General features: G+C 41.4%; 1 protein-coding gene across 1 annotated transcript in view; it reads left to right on the top strand.

Moving 5' to 3' along the window:
• The window catches only part of CSMD3 (CUB and Sushi multiple domains 3), a 1,325,501-nt gene that overhangs the window by 131,553 nt on the left and 1,178,101 nt on the right, over positions 1–15,847 (top strand). The gene's annotated exons all lie outside the window — the stretch shown is intronic.

Genomic DNA, 15,847 nt, shown 5'->3' on the forward strand with positions numbered 1-15,847 from the left:
CTGGTCTTCCCACCACAGTCACACTACTATTTGATTGTTTCTTAGCTTTGGTACATGTACAGTTGGTATATACAAAGCATTCCTAGAGGAATAATACTCAGTATGTTAACCAGGTTGTTTGAAATCTCCCAATAGTCCACATACCTAATAATTTAAAGTATATGTGTCTGCTTGCCTTGTCACATACAAATCAACATTTCAGTCTATTCAGCCATAAAATCTGGTATTTGGAAAGATAATTTATTAAAGCCGAATGGAATAACCATTTATTCAGGTAATTTTGCATGTCACATTACTTAGTTACATCTAAGATGTATCTGTTATCTGGTAGCTCCCCTTTTTTTTTCTTTCCCTTTCCCTGAACTTTACTAGTATCATGCTTGCATCCTAACCTAACTATCATTAAGGACCGTATCGAAGGACCTCCTGAAGTCTAAGTATACGACATCCACCCCTACTCCTGTGTCCAGGCATTTCGTAACCTGGTCATAAAAGAGACTAGATTAGTCAGGCATGATCTGCCTGCTACGAACCCATGCTGGTTTCCCCTCAGCATAATTTTTCCTGCTGGGCTCTTGCAAATATGAACCTTGATAATTTTTTCAAAGACTTTGCTAAGGATGGAGGTGAGACTGACTGACCTATAGTTGCCCGGGTCCTCCTTCCTCCTCTTCTTGAAAATGGGGACCACATTGGCCCTTTTCCAGTCCTCTGGGACTTGGCCTGTGTGCCATGAGTGTTCAAATATTCCTGCCAGTGGCTCTGCAATGATGTCGGCCAGTACCTTCAGTACCCTCGGATGGAGCTCATCCGGGCCTGCCGACTTAAAGGCATCCAGTTCTTCCAAGTGCCTCTGCACCATCTCAGGGTCTACGCATGGAAGTCTGGTGCCTTGCTGCTGCCTCTCTACAACCCCGGTGAGAGACTTGTCTCGCCCCTTTCTTAGGAACACTGAGGCAAAGAACTCGTTGAGGAGTTCAGCCTTGTCCCCCCTGTCCATCACCAATTGCTTCTGCCCATTTAGTAGGGGTCCTATTCCTCCCTGGGCCTTCCTTTTACTCCCTATATGTCTAAAAAACAATTCCTTGTTATCCTTTACTTGGGATGCCATCTTCAGCTCCATGGTAGCTTTGGCCCGTCTAACTGCCTCCCTACAAGTGCGAGCAGAGGAGGTATACTCCTCTTTGGTGATCTCTCCCTGTTTCCACTTTTTATGTGCTCCCCTTTTGGCCTGTAGGCTGCCCTGGATTTCTCTGGTCAGCCAAAGAAGCCTCCTGGCCCCTTTCCCTCTTTTTCCTCGCATCGGGATCGTCTCCCTTTGTGCCCAAAGGATCATTTCCTTAAGGCACAGCCACCCTTCTTGGGCTCCCATTACTTCAAAATTCCTACTTTGTAGTGCGTCCTTGACTAATCACCTGAGTTCATTGAAATCCGCTTTCCTAAAGTCTAGCACTTTCACCCTACTAGTTACCTTACCCACTCAATGTCTTATGAAGAATTCTATTATTAGGTGATCACTGTCCCCCAGATGACCACCGATCTGTAGGTCCCCTACCATGTCATCCCCCGGTGCCAATACCAGATCCAGTAAGGCATTCCCCTTAGTGGGACCGTGTACCTCCTGCATCAGGTGGAGGTCCTGTACACAGGTTAGAAACCTGCGTGAACAGTGGGACTTTGCTGTCTGCGTCTCCCAGCAGATGTCTGGGTAGTTTAGGTCCCCCATGACTACCGCCTCCTTAGTTTTTATGGTCTCCAAGAGCTGCCTCAGGAGCCCCACGTCTAGTTGTTCCCCTTGGTGTGGGGGCCTGTAGCAGACCCCCACCACCAAATCCCTTTAGGCTTATCTTTTCAGTTATTATACATTACAGTTTTGTTTTGTGTTTAGACATGTTAGCAAGCTGGATAGAGAAGCTGATTAGTTAGTAAGGGAAGACTGGCAAAAATACAGGAAGTTACTTTCTGCTATTCCTGTCATGAAAACATATTTTCTTAAGGTGGATTTTGATTTACAAAAAATCACTGAAAAAAAATGACCATTCCCTTATCATAGAATTATAGAAAATTAGGGTTAGTACTGGACCTCAGGATGTCATCTAGTCCAACTGCCTGCTCAAAGCAGGACCAGCCCCAACTAGATCTTCCCAGCCAAAGCCTTGTCCTGCTGGGCCTTAAAAGCCTTCAAGGATGGAGTTTCCACCACCTCTCTGGGTAATCTGTTCCAGTGATTCACCACCCTCCTAGAAATAACATTCTTTCAAATATCTAACCAAAACTTCCCTTGCTGAAGCTTGAGACCCGTGCTCCTTGTCCTGTCATCTGCCACTACTGAGAACAGTCTAGCTCCATCCTCTTTGGAACCACCCTGCAGGTAGTTGAAGGCTGCTATTAAATCACGCCTCTTCCCCCACTCTTCTCTTCTCCAGACTAAATGAGCCCTGTTCCCTCAGTCTTTTCTCAAAAGTCATGTCCCCCAGCCCCCTTTACTATTTTTGTTGCCCTCCACTGGACTCCCTTCAATTTGTCCATGTCCTTTCTGTAGTGGGGAGGTGCAAAACTGGACACAGGACTCCCGATGTGACCTCACCAGTGCTGAGTTGAGGGCAATAATCACTTCCCTTGACCTACTGGCAACACACCTACCAATGGAGCCCAGAATGCTGTTAACCTTCTTGGCAACAAGGGCACACTGCTGGCTCATATTCAGCTTATTGCCCACTGTAACCCCCCTGGTCCTTTTCTGCAGAGTTGCTGCCCAGCCAGTCAGTCCCCAGCCTGTACCAGTGCATGGGAGTGTTCCATCCCAAGTGCAGGTCTTTGCACTTGTCCTTGTTGCACCTCAAGGGCCTGTCCAGACATGTGTGGACATTTGGTTCCCTGGGATAAATACCAGCAGCTCACCTTGAGCGGCAGCTACTTGTCCCCAGGGAATGCCCGTGCCATGCATGCTTTGGCATGTGGCAAGTTACCCTTGGGACAGAAGGGAGGCTGGAGGCAAGCACTGTGCTGGCTCCTGCAACCTTACTTGGGGTTCTGGAAGCCTTTAGGACTGCAGACACAATGATCCTGCTGGGTTAAGGCTGGCCAGCAGCCGCAGTGCAACTCTGGGTGCTCTAGCTCTGTTTTTCAGTTACACATGCTGCCGGAACATGCACTGCTCCATTTATTTTTGTTTTTTTGGTTTTTTTTCTGTGGGTTTTTCTGACCCCTAGATATCCAGGGGTCAAAAAAAGCCATGGAAAAAAAATGGATCAGTGCATGCTCAGGCAGCATGCCCTTGCAGCATGAAGAACACTGGACTGTGATATGTGGTGCTGCAGATGTGTTTGTGGTGCCACATACTGCACGGCCATGCTCATCTGGACATGCCCCATGAGATTTCTTTTGATCCAATCCTCCAATTTGTACAGGTCAATCTGAATCCTAGCTATACCCTCCAGTATACCTACTACTCCCCATAGCTTGGTGTCATCTGCAAACTTGCTGAGGATGCACTCTGTGCCATCTTCCAGGTCTTTGATGAAGACATTGAACAAAGCCAGGCTCAGGAACAACCCCTGGGACACTCCACTTGATACCAGCTGCCAACTAGATGTTGAGCCACTGATTACTACTGTCTGAGCCCAATGCTCCAGCCAGTTTTCTATCCAACTTACAGTCCATTCATCCAGCCCATATTTCCTTAGCTTGCCTGTGAGAATGTGTGGGAGACTGTATCAAAAGCCTTGATAAAATCAAGGTACACCACATCTACTAGTCTCGCCGCATCCACAGAGTCAGTCATCTCATCATAGAAGGCAACCAGGTTGGACAAGCATGACTTGTCCTTGCTGAAAGCATGCTGACTGTTCCTAATCACTTTCTCCTCTAAGTGCTTAAAAATGGATTCCTTGAGGATCTTCATGATTTTTCCAGGGACTGAGGTGAGGCTGACTGGTCTGCAGTTCCCTGGATCCTCCTGTTTTCCTTTCTTAAATATGAGCACTATGCCCCTTTCCAATCATATGGAACCTCTCCCAATCACCGTGAGTTTTCAAAGATAATGGCCACTGGCTCTTCAATTACATCAGACAATTTCTTCAACATCCTCAGGTGCATCCCATCCAGCCCCATGGACTTATACATGTCCAGATTTTCTAAATAGTCCCTAATCTGTTCTTCTATCACCTCTTGCAAAGGTTTCCAGGTCAGCAGTCAGTTTTAACTTACTGGGGGGAAAAGTTCAACTTTCTCTGCCCTCTATAACTATGTCTACATTAGAGAATTATACCTCCTCTTGGTCCTACCCCCAGCACATCTATACTGTTAGATTCCAAAGCATTCTAGTTTTTCCCTCTTTTTTTTAACCTACTCATTAGAATGTTTAATGTTATTCATTTTAGGGTAGTAGAAGCAGATATGAGGGACATACGTGCATTTGGACTTCTGTTGGAAAAGGATGATTTTGTGGTATTGAGAACATTCTTGGAGAATTTCCTAGTTTTGGGGAGGTTATAATTTCCTATAATGAATAGCGGAGCCAAGTGGGAGCATGGAGATCTGGATTGTATTTCTGGCTTTCTTCTTCCTCCTCCCTTACTTTTTGTCTTTGTGTCCATGTACTCTATTATCTATATTCTAAACTGTGAATCCACACATGCAGGTGTGTGCACTTGCAGCTGCTCAAATGGCACCGGCACAAATTTCTGCTGGGGATTTGTGCCTTAGCACACATGCCTGAACATTCACTTTGGTGTGGGGCAAATTGTGCCATTTGGGACAAACTAACCCTGCTCAGATCCTCCTGGATCTTCAGCCAGGGAGAGCTAACCCTGGTAAGCAGCTCAGTGAGCTTCTGAGACTCAGCCAGTTGGTATCTGGGGACACGAGCCTCTTGTGCCCGTTAGACTGCTGAAGCAGCCCTAATGCACCCTCTACCCACTGCTGCAGTCTGGCAGTGGGGGTTGCTGAGTGGTTGTGACCTGCTCCACCTGTAACAGCATCCACCCACTTTGACCTGTGGCCTAATAGCCGCGTGCCTGCCAGACCCAGACGGGGACCCCATGGCCATGTGGCCACCTGGGCTGTGGTATGGGTACTGTAGCAGAGCTTCCTGCACCTCTGGGGCCAGCTGCCAGTGAGCTGTGGCTGAACAGTTGGCCTTCATGCAGCATCGCTGCCATGTCTTCTGGTGCCACACCCTGCCGTCTGGGCAGCTATCCACTGGAAGATGTGTTCATTGCAGTGCTCCATTTTGAACTGTCCAAGCATGTCCTCCTGGCCCCAAATGGTCAGAAGGTCAGCAACTGCAATTGCCTTCCAACTGGGTCCCTGGTACTGGCCCTGGGCAGGCTCCTCTGCCTGGGTCCCACCACTTGCCTCATCAGCAGGAATCCTGGCGTTTCCTGTTTAAAAATTGCAAATTCTCTGATAACTCCCACTTCCTCCCCACTCTCATTAAAAGACACAAAATCCATATTCTTCTGCAATTAAAATGAAATGCCACTATATAGAGAGAGATCAGTTGGGCAATGTTTTCTTGATATATTTACAATTTTAAAACAATTTGGAAGCCTACCAGTGCCTCTATCATCATAATAAAATGAATTCTAAATATCTATACACTTTGTTTCATTTTGGTTTTTTATTCATAAAAAAATCAGAGCTGCCCTTGCTCCCTTTACTAACCAGGATGTGGGACACTGAGCAGCACTGGGATGCTAGTGCCCTGTCCCTGCCATTCCCTTGCCTCTCAGTCCCAACCCACAGCCCCACCAGTGCCCCTCACTCCTGACCCACAGCCCCTACGTATCCCCACTAGCTCCCTTCCGGCAGCAGCTGTGTCCCAGCACCAGGACACGAGTCCAGCTGCATTTGTCCCACCTGCTGTTTTGTGACTCTGAGCAGTACCAGCCCTTGCTGTTCTGCTCCCTGCGCCTGTACCCAGGCCCCAGTAATCCTCATGCTGTTCCTGGGACTGGGACTGAGGGACTGGGCTGGGCAAGCCTCTTCCTTTCCATGCTGGCCTCCCCCTTTACAGGTTGCTCTAGCGGGGCAGGGGTGCTATAAGGCAGGCTCTGGTGACCTCTCTTACCCGGAGCATTTCTTCATCCCAACCCTCATCTATCACTCGCACACACATCCCTGCCTCCACCTTCACCCCTACTCCCAGCCCATTCCCCCCTCAGTGGTTCCTGGGACCAGGAGCTCCCCCCACCCCCAGGCTGGGGCCACATGTCCCAGCACTGCCATGGGCATGGGGCAGGGCTGAAGTGTGGCAGCTGCCCCTGCAGCTGTGGCTCCTGCCAGCAGGTCTCATCTTGTCTGACAGCTGGGTACACAGGGTGTAAGATTTGTGGGGGGTGGGTGTGGGGATTGTGGGAGTATGGGGGAGGGGTTGTGGGGCTGTGGGGGTTTGTGAGTGAGGGTGAGTATAAGGTTTGTGAGGATGAGGTTTATACAGGCAGTGTTGGGCTTGTGTGGGTTTGAGTGTGTAGGGTATGTGGGTGGGGGTAGGGGGCTTGTGGGTTGGGGTGTGGGGTTTGTGGGTGGATTGTGGTGGGGGTTGTGAGTGTAAGTGGACGTGGGGGGTTGAGGGGAGTGTGTGGTGGTCGGGGGCTGTGGGTGGTGGGAATTGTATGGGGGTGGGGAGGACTGTGAGTATAGGGGGACTGTGTGGGGGTCGAAGGGACTATGTGGGAGGGATGGGTCCCTTGATCACCTGCCCCTCCCCCCCCCCGCATGGCTCACAGCGCCCCTGCAGGAGCAGCAGCAGCTGTCAAAGCACTCGTAGCCAACTCCTGGCACAGACCTTCTGTGGTTTCACATGGTACACATTGCCAGCCTGACCTACTGGCGTGCACCCTCAGGCAGGATCAGGCTAGCTTTTGCTGTCACCCAGGCTCTCGGCACTGCATGGAAGAGTTGCATGCCCTTGGGCTGGGCCAGGTCCTGCCTCCTTGGAGCTGGCCCAGCCCAATGGTGTGGGGCATATCAAACTGCTTTGATATGTTGCAACAGGCACGTGCTTGCTTGTCTAGATGTGGCCTTTGGGTCTCTCTGTTGCACATCACATACCTCTACAGATGTATCCTGCTGCATAAATTCAAGTGGTCTAGTTCATATAAATAATAACAACAGTGAAGACACTCTTTACTGATATACAAAAGCAGTGCTCATTTTGGATGCTGGAAATCTCATTAGCAAAAGCAATTTTTTTTTTCTTCACCATTTCTAAAACCAAGAGTGGCTGCTGGGATTTTGCTTATGGTTAACCTACAACAAAAGCAAAATCCTATTTGACTTTAGGAGCAGATCAAGTATTGAACAATCATAATTATCCTCAGATTCTTATATCATAAAGTCTGAAGGAACCATTGTGATCATTCAGTATGACCTCCTGCATAAAACTAGTTCAAAGATATAATTCAGCTCAAAGGTGACTCTTTTTGGAAATTTATGAGCAAATGAAAACACAAAAAGGCAAAAGAACTCATTCATACTTCATAAAGAACTATGCTTATATCACAAGTATGGGAATATATGGTATAACATTTATTACTTTAATAACCAGTATGGATATAAAGCAGTGTTCTACCGCTGGCATTAAATTGCATACTTTTGGGGGCAAGAGATATCTCCTATGACCTCTTTGTACTGTACCTAACACAATGTCCCTGATATTTGTTGATCTTGTGGGCATAGCTGTTCAATATATTAATGCTAAAATTGATTTAAACTATTTTATTGAAAAACTTTTTTATTATTTATTGTCCAAAAAGGAAGTTTTGGTGAAAAACTGAAAGTGGGAGGCATATGTCATATGTTTATATTTGTTTCAGTGAAATATGGTGAAAACAACATTTTTAATGAACAGGGAAACATTTGAGAGAGGTTATAAATTACTACCACTTGCAGTCAAACCACATTCTCTGTATCTATGGACTCATTTTAGGGCTGGCTTGACTGGTATTCCAGTGTAGGTATTTATTTTCCTCCTGGGATTTTGAGATCCTTTGAGTTAGCTTCATAAATTTTACTACAAAACAATTTGTAATTTTTTAAAACAGATATATTAATGAGAAGGAGAAATCCTGTAATACTATTGTATTTTCAACAAAACATACTTGTTTATAAGACACATACATGGTAATAAGGATCCCCATTTCATGCATGTGAAATGGCTAGAGAAATACGAGTAACAGTGATAATGCTTATATAGCCGCTTTTAATCCACTCTGTCAACGGTGCTGAGCACACTAATATGTTAGCTGAGGAAATGTTGCTTCATCAGTATTTTCAGATGCAGTTCTAATATTGCCTACTACTATTTGTAAAGCTGAAAGGTCTTGATTGGGAACTTGACTGGGTACAATGAAAATGCAAAGTAAAAGAAACTGGTGTCCTCAATTATTTACAATCTAGTGCTAACTTTGCAGGTAACAGTAATGGAAGCACTTTGTTTTCTGTATTAGTTAAGATTTATTTCTTTTAATAATCTGCTATCTTGACAGCAACTCAATTTACCTTTCCTAAATTGTCTGGTCACAGCTATTTCCATATACCATTATGCTATTTTTAATGCCTTTTATTTAATCATGTACACTTGCAAATTAATCTCATACTGCAGCTGTACTTGCTAAATTACAACTTCTGTAGCTGTCACATTCTAGAGTTACTGTGTACATACACGGCTACAACCTACACCCCCAGGATACATACAGGTGTTACATTTAGATCAACTTATTCAAGGCTAGGTCAATCTAAATGGCTTGCTGTGCAGTGGTTCATAGGGTTTAGACTGCCCTAAGAGGGCACACCCAGTCTAAAGATAGTTCACCAGTTTTAGATAGACTTGGGTTAACTTGGCCTAATGAACACCTATATACGTTTTATAGCACAACGTCAGGCTGGGAAAGCCCAGCCACTTACTGCAACCCCACGGTTTTGCTGTTCCTACCATCTCCTCAACCCTGACTGGGCTATTTTAACACTCCGACAATCCCCATAGGCTCACCTCCTTCCCAAAACCTGCTACCTGCCCTCCTTCCTAACTCCTCACCCCTCAAGTTACTTACCTTAGGTTGCTGCACTGCTCCTGGAAAGCAGTTAACCCTCCCAGCAAATGGCAAACCTAAACCAGGTTTTGTGAACGTTTGTTCATACCCACTACTTGCATCCTTTTAAACCTTTTAAAGCCATATCAGGTTGGTGAAAATTCTATTTTGCTAGACACAGTAAAACTTTCAAAAAGAACTGAACTTTTTTTTTTTCCAATTGTAATTTGCAGCAGAGCTTGGAAGATGTGACTTTCAAAAAGAATACAAATCAGGAAATTCTAGGTTTATTATTAGAAATTTGTTTTTTTCTGATGGCCATCCTGACTTTATGCATGAGAAGATTGGTTTTATACGGCAGTCATTTTAGATTGTGTACATCTAAAGCATTCTGAACTGTTTTTGAGTGGTATCTGTTCTCAATGGAAGGAAGGCCATGGGGAATATTAAAAAAAAATGGTGACAATAGTGTTGATCATGTAGAGCTTGACCTAGTTTGATTCTGTAGGCAGAAACTTCAATTAGTGTCTTCTCATCCTTTCTCAAGTCTTCTAATGGGGAGCCTTTGTTTTAATTTTTAATCTAGTTGAAGCTCACTTCAAACTGCCATGAGTATTTGTTTGATCATGTTTAACTTGTACTTTAATATTTAGGGGAACTTTTTGGGTCTTATACTTTTTTAAAAACTTATCTTTGCTTTTCTTCTTTGAACATGTCTTGCTCTGGGTACTTCAGAGCTGTTTGTTTCTGAAGTAATATGCTACTTTCTTACATTTATTAAATCATTAACTTAGGTAGCTACTCTGGCTGCCTTAGATTTGCAATATCCTATCATCTGTCAGCTGTCCAAGCCTGTTTGCTGAATTCCAAATAACCAGATATGATATATAGAAACTGAGCCATTTGCTTGAGTAACTAAGTCTCTGTGTAAATCTCATTAGAGAATTCCACATCCCAAGATCTAATGAACAAGCAAGTTTTATACTGACAGGCAGAGGTTTGGTATGTATATGAATGGGTTTCAAATAAAATGTAACTAAACTCAGTATTACATTAACTGTACCGCGGCTACATATAATTAGCACAAAAACTGTTATTAAGGTTTCTCATCATCTTAGCTTTAATTAAAAAAAAAATACAAAATTTATAGAACTTACTTTAGAAGATACTTTTGCCTTTGCTTTGTCATAACCTTTTTCCTGCATTTCGTTAGTTTTATTTTGCATTTAAACCAAGGATGAACGGATAGGTCAGGAATTTCTGACCTGTCATCATAGAGACACTTATTTTTGATCTAAAACGTATAGTCTGATCCAGTTGATTTATACAAGGATCATGGAACTTGCCTAGCAGAGAGTGGAAAAGTAGCCTTAAACAGTAGCCTTAATGAAACTACTGTTTCACTTTTCAGTAGTTTAGCTGTTGTGCAGCTAAATATTTGTGCTTCCTAATACAGGAAGCTAAGAGTCTTGCTAGGAGGGGATGTTCAGAGATCCCCCAGGAACTGGGTTTTGAAGCATGTAGTGCATGGGGATTTTGTTGAACTGCGAGCCCTACAGCACACTTGCAATACAAATACCATGTTAAGATTAAAAATGAATGTTTTAGATTTTCTTTTACAAAGGAAGGTTTCAAGATGTTCTGTTGATTTTGACTCAGAAGAATGATCTTGATACAATTAAAGAAAAACAAATTCAAAAGCCCTCGTCTTTAATGGCTTAATAATCCATTTTCGAAAAACACGCAATGAATAATAAGATACGAAAGTTATTCTAATTGAGGTAGACAGTCTATTGTATAAAATTATGTAAGTTTCTAAGTGATAACACCATTTATTTTTCAAAACATTTTAAATGGATCCAAGTATTGCGTGGTTCTTTGCCAATATTCTACCACTGCTTTTCACACACACAAGAAAAAAAACCAACTTGGATATGATGAAGATAGGCTACAGCTGTTTAAACAGCTCACTGTTGCCATAGAATATTTTAATGATTAATTTTGTTTTAAAGTATTGTTTTGGGGGCTGATCTGAAGGTGGAGAACTCTAAATTACTAGCTGGTATTAGGGGATGCCTATTTTGAAACAGCAGTTCTGTCTGTAGAGGCATTTGAGAATGTTTTTTGTAATTTAAGAATGTTTAAATATACTTGAATGAGGATGCTATGGAAAAAAAAAAACTTGGCCACTGATATTTCTACCAGTATTTTACATCATGGAGTAGGGGTTCTACTATGATTTAAACAGAATAGATAGGCTACTGCTATATACTGAAGTGATAGTGATAATAGTAGTGACTTACTGATAGTGGTTAAGACAATATGGGATAAGGGGAAATTATATGTTTTCAGGGAGAAAGAGGTGACCATTTTTCTGCTAGGCTGTTTTGAGTGTAGCCATTGACTATAATGTTTGATATATCTTTAAAATGGTTATAAATAGTTGGAAGCTAAATTCCTAAAATCAGTTTCTATTGAATGGAGTTTATTTTTTTTTGAGAAGCCATATGTCAGCATAATAATTGCACTTTTCATTGAGCTTTACAGAGAGGAAGCATGCTAACAACAGTACTTGTTCATGAAGGAAAAAGTGGGTGAGAAATGCCAGTTGGAGGCATTATGCTGAAATATTATGTCAGTATGTCTAATTAAAGTAACCTTGTATTCACCCTTAAGAATAGATATGCCCAGTGATTTTTGCAAATATTGGATTTTAGCACTCCTTACAGAAGTGAGCATGGCTAATGTTTTTATGGACTGAAGAACTGATGTCTGTCTTCAGGAGCTTACTCTAAACGTGGAAAAAAATGAAAGGAAGAGAAAAGAAAGTATTATATATGAAAACATAACTTTGCATGTGAAAAGTGCTTGGTGCAATAGAGAGAGATTTCTTAGAATATTTTGGCAACTAAATTATGACTCACAATTATACATTTCCTCTTCTCATCTTCTATTGCTTTCTTTTTCCTTACATTTTTTCTCTTTTCCTCTTTGTTGCTTATTGTTTGTGGCAAACATGTATTTAGTTCATGTTGAGATGTGTAACTGATTTGTGTATTTCTGATGCTTGTGTTGCATTTAAAATTATATCAAAATTGTGTGTGTGTGTGTGTGTGTGTGTGTGTGTATCTTGGAAGAATGTTAATGTAGAACTAACACAACAATTGATTCCCAGTCCGCTTGCCTTTCTCCCTCCCCCTGATCCTCTATAACGCTAGAGGTTTCTTTTGAATATGGTAATGGAACTGGCAAAAAACATGCTGCATTCACGTTTCAGGAAAAAAAAGTTAAATGTGCAAGGCTTACAAATAAAAAGGTGACTGAAACCAAAGAAGCAGAATGCCTCAGGATGAAATATTGATGAGGAAAGGAGATCAACAGTTACGGACATATTGAGAACCCCAAATATAGAGGGAGGAAGGGGAAAAAAACACATTTGTAGCTGGCCAATAAAGGAGAAGCAAGGATGTGAGTCATATGTACAGAAAGACTACTCAAAGCAGTTGGAGGTGAAAGTGTAGGGGAGTGGAGCAACATTTTGATTGGGATATGGCTAATGAGTGTTTAAAAGTAAAAGGACTGCACTTTGGAGTATGGTTGATAGGGAGAAAGAGGAGAGGATGTGGATGAAAGAAGAGAAAGGGAGAAGCTGAGGACAAGTAAGTGTTTAGCAAGGGCATATATAAGTCATGGGCCATATATTATAAAGACTCTTCTAAGAAGAAAGATGAGAAGGAATCAGTGTGTGTGTGGAAAGCTGAAGTCCTATTTGCTTAATTCAGTCCTAAAACAAAACAAGCAGAAGGGCTCTGAAGGCAGAAGGCAGAAGCGATCAATGGAAGGTTTTATGTTAAGTTTCACTAACATGCTTAATAATTGATTAACCATTTTAGTTCTGGTTTTTGTGTGAGTTAATTAATATAACCAAATTGCCTCTGTTGAGGTGATAGCTGCCACTAAAGAATTGATTAAGCAAAATAGATGAGTTCTCAGAAGGTAAGAGACAGGCATCTGAGAGAGAAAGCACAGTATGGGCTGGCCAGGAGCAGAGCTGGTGGGGAAAAAGGACATTTTTGTATTAGTCAAAGTTAGCATAGTCAAGGAACTTTAAAAAACACAGAGTTAGTTACAGAGTAAGAATCCATTGTCTCATGAGAGGAGGTGAAAGTTAAACACAGAGGAAAGGGTAGGGCAGTTGATACAGACTCCGATAATGTAGTCAACAGAACGGTGGATGTTCAGGATGGGTTGTTAGCAATGAAGAATTCTTTTATTTTATTTATTTATTTATTTATTTATTTATTTTTATTCAATTTGTCAAACTCTGTGAACATTTGACGTTGGATAGAAGCAGGTGGTGATGATGGGGAGAAAATTTTGAAACAGTGGTGAGAGCTCAAACAGCTTCCTGAAGGGTTCCAATCACATTTTCTGAGTCAATGAAATCCTAGCAATATAAAAATGGTAGAACATTAAAAAATGTTGGTGGAGAATAAAACTTTGTACCAAAATAAATTACAAAGAGGTATTATTTTGAGTGGTACTCACTTTCATATGTAATTCAATAAGCATTTCCATTTTGTTTGGACCTACCACTTTTGCAGAACATCAAGCCTGAACCAAATCAAAGCTTCTCTTGAAAAGAAAAATAAATAATTTGCAACCAGTACTTACATTTGGAATTCTGTGTTTGACTAAGGTCTGCAGATGAAATAGACCACAGTATACATGTTGCAAGTTATTTCATCATTAATTAGATTTCATTTAAATAATTTAGATGTTTTTAACTTTTGATGAGAACCAGTCAATTAATAACTCTATTTTCTATGCTGAATATTTTAAAGGTATGCCATCAAAGGTGAAGAGTTCAAATAAAAGTATTACAGAATAAATTATCATCTGAATACAGAGATTAAAGCACATGGTGTATAGTTCCTGTTGGCATGTTCTCATCTTAAAGGTCAAAAGAGCATAACTAATCAAATCAAACATTAGTTCATTTTTGCTTTTCTAGAAGCAAATAGATGTCATCTGATACAATCTAACAGGAGGGGAAATTAAGATGTATCCATTAAAGGAAATGTAGATTCCTGAGGATGAAAATGGGAGCTATAGCCTTATACTTAATATTCCTCAGTAGTAACTATCCCCTGATCTTGCATTGGTTCTCTTAATTTATATACATCTTTAGAAGATGAAAATTTTTGTGATATATTATGCAGATCCTGTATAGCACTCTGACTTCGGTTAAACAAGCAAAATAATTGTGAATATGACAGTATGTGTGGTGTATTAACTATCCTTGAGAAAGGAGCAGCACATATTTGTTCTGCTTCAGGAGCAAGTAGGAGCTGAATAATGACTTTAAGTTGCTGTTCAATCCCTAGTCCCCATTCTTATTGGAGAAGGAAGAGTAAAATAATCCTTAATACTTTTATATAGTGTAGATTGCCCTTCAATGTCAGCTACGCGGCAGTGGCTGGCATGTTAAGAAGCCAAAGTCAAGGCTGACTTACTTGGGGGAGAGGGAAGTCATTGTTCTTTCCCTTTTCTTTACTTCTGCCTCAAGGAGAGCCTTTAATCTCTGTCTGGCCATAGTGCAACTTCCAATATTTGGCAAAAGATTAAGTTGTGATAGGCATGCATGCTATTATAAATCTGAGTCCAAACAAGTAATAACGCTAGGTGTAGCTCTCCCAACCTGACTTTCCTCTTTCTATTACATTTTCTTAGAAGTAAAGGTTTAGCCAAGTTTTACTTGATGAAGATTTTTTTAACACTTGAATTGGCAGGTTATGCTTGGCTTGGATCTCTCAAAATCCCATCAGGGATCTATGGAACACAAATAGGAAATAAGCCAGCTTAGTTTTGTGGAGTAATTTCCCTACAAACTGTATCCCCAAAGTTATTATACAGTTAAATAATACAGTTGAAGTTAAATAATAAATAACAACAGATAAATGAGATTTAAAAATAGATCAAGAATGGATGGAGGAAAGAGTTTTGGGAAGAGATAAATAAAACAGACTCCTGGCAGTGGAGACTGGTGACAAATGAAAGTGGGTAGGCAAAACTGTCATAAAAATGAATCCTCCAAGTTAATTTATAGCTTCAGGTAAAACACTTACTGTATATGTGACTCCTAGATCAGGCAAACCTGTTCCTAGGAGATCTTTTTCCTTCACTTGGTCCTATAAACTATGGTACACTGCTATATAAAATAAAATAGTAAATTGGGTTCTGTAAATGTCATCTGTGACAGGTAGACGCAGAAAATGAGAATAAATTGAATATGTCCTTTTTCCAACTAATCCCAAGGAAATTTATTTTATGGGATACAACCTTAATAGAAGATTTATCCTTAATGCTGCAGAAAATGAGGAGTAGGGAGAGAATGTGTCTGTGCACCCTCACAACAGACTTGTTAAGATGCTCTGAGAAAAAGTATATAATGAGGTCAAGGATTTGAATGTGGACTGTGTATCTCAATATTTTATTTAGATTTCTAAAATATATTGTATGTACTTATTTTATTCTTTGAGCAACATTACATCATTTAAATGTACCATGCAATTAATTGTACAATGAGGTAGATGAATATAAAAGACAACTATTCACCTTGAGACATTGAATAAATAGCTAGCAAATTTAAGAATGCATTAAAATTAAAAAGTAATGCCCATACTAGTCCTCTGGCTCTCAGCCTAGCCTGACCCCGTATCAGTGGGGGCTAGTCAATGTATTTAGTAGAACAGAAGGAGACCAAGCAAATCTAATCTGTCACAAACTAGACAGAAATATGGGATTCCATA

Source organism: Alligator mississippiensis, chromosome 3 (genome assembly GCF_030867095.1).
Source record: "Alligator mississippiensis isolate rAllMis1 chromosome 3, rAllMis1, whole genome shotgun sequence".
NCBI lineage: Eukaryota > Metazoa > Chordata > Crocodylia > Alligatoridae > Alligator > Alligator mississippiensis.